This window comes from Elephas maximus, chromosome 1 (genome assembly GCF_024166365.1).
Source record: "Elephas maximus indicus isolate mEleMax1 chromosome 1, mEleMax1 primary haplotype, whole genome shotgun sequence".
Classification (NCBI taxonomy): Eukaryota; Metazoa; Chordata; class Mammalia; order Proboscidea; family Elephantidae; genus Elephas; species Elephas maximus.
In genome coordinates, this window is record NC_064819.1 from 86,323,674 (window position 1) to 86,325,303 (window position 1,630).

Consider the following 1,630-nt stretch of genomic DNA (forward strand, 5'->3'; position numbering starts at 1 on the left):
CATTTATTTTTTCCATTATTAACAGAAGCTCCCTCCCTTTGTTTATTTTTGTATGTCATTAAATCACCTAGTCTGTGCTGACAAGTAATTTTTTCTTTTTCTTCCCTTCTCCTATTCCTCTTTCTTTTCCTTCTTCTCCTCTTCCTTCCCCTCTCCTTCTGCCTCCTCCTCCTCCTCCTTTTTCTTCTCAATTTAGGATTTATGTATTAAAGGACTATGGGCCAAAACAATTATACTTCTCTACATGGTTTTATTCTGCTGGGTTTCTCTGATAATCCCAAGCTGGAGATGATGCTGTCAGGAGTTGTCACCATCTTCTACTTAGTTACCTTGGTAGGTAACACAGCCATCATTGTTGCATCTCTCCTGGATTCCCATCTGCACACACCAATGTATTTTTTCCTCAGGAATTTATCTTTCCTAGACCTGTGTTTCACCACCATCATACCTCAGATTCTGGTTAACTTGTGGGGACTTAATAAGACCATCACCTTTGTGGGCTGTGTCATTCAACTCTATGTTTATATGTGGTTGGGCTCCACTGAGTGCCTTCTCCTGGCTGTTATGTCCTATGATCGTTTTATAGCTATTTGTAAACCCTTGCATTATTTGGTAATCATGAACCCACATCTATGCCTCAAGATGATTATCATGGTCTGGGGTGTTAGTTTGGCCTGTTCTCTAGTATTATGTACACTTACCATGAATTTACCTAGATGTGGAAACAACATTTTAAATCATTTCTCGTGTGAAATGCCAGCTATGATCAAGATAGCATGTGTAGACACCACAGCAGTTGAAATGTCTGTTTTTGCTTTAGGTATTGTCTTTGTCCTTATGCCCCTCTTCCTTATTCTTATATCCTATGGTTACATTGCCCGAGCTGTGCTTAGAATGAAGTCCAAAGCAGGCCAACGAAAAGCAATTAATACCTGTGGATCTCATCTCACTGTGGTGTCCATCTTCTATGGAACCATCATCTACACTTACCTGCAGCCAGGTAACAGCACCTCCAAAGACCAGGGCAAGTTCCTCATGCTCTTTTACACCATCATCACTCCAAGTCTCAACCCCCTCATCTACACCTTGAGGAATAAAGACATGAAGGATGCACTGAAGAAACTCATAAGAGTTGCTTATGAATCTACAAAAATGAAGAGGAAATAAAAATCATAGAAAAATGTTAATGTAAATAAAGCTATGAAATAGTGTCTTCTAATTGGCTTAATTTTTAATGAGCCACCTGAGGAAGCAGGAGCCATACAAAACAGACCTCTTGAGGATGTGGAAAAGAAAGTGCCTGGTTTTTTAGAGGCAGCAGTGGCAGATTTCTGTTGCCCAGGCTTGAAAGGTATTTTAAATTATACTTTACAATTATCATCATGGAAGCTGCAGTCAAGAAATGAAACAACGCATTGCATTGGGCAAATCTACTGCAAAAGACCTCTTTAAAGGGTTGAGAAGCAAAGATGCCACTTAAAGGACTAAGGTGTGCCTGACTTCAGCCATGGTGTTTTCAATCACCTCATAGGCATGCAAAAGCTGGACAATGAATAAGGAAGACTAAAGAAGAATCGATGCTTTTGAATTACAGTGTTGTTGAAGAATATTGAATATACCATGGACTGCC

At 39.7% G+C, this 1,630-nt stretch overlaps 1 pseudogene; it reads left to right on the forward strand.

The window, feature by feature from the left end:
• Window positions 1-201: 201 nt before the first annotated feature.
• On the forward strand, window positions 202-1,167 carry LOC126062680 (olfactory receptor 2W1-like; annotated as a pseudogene).
• The last annotated feature ends 463 nt before the right edge of the window (window positions 1,168-1,630 follow it).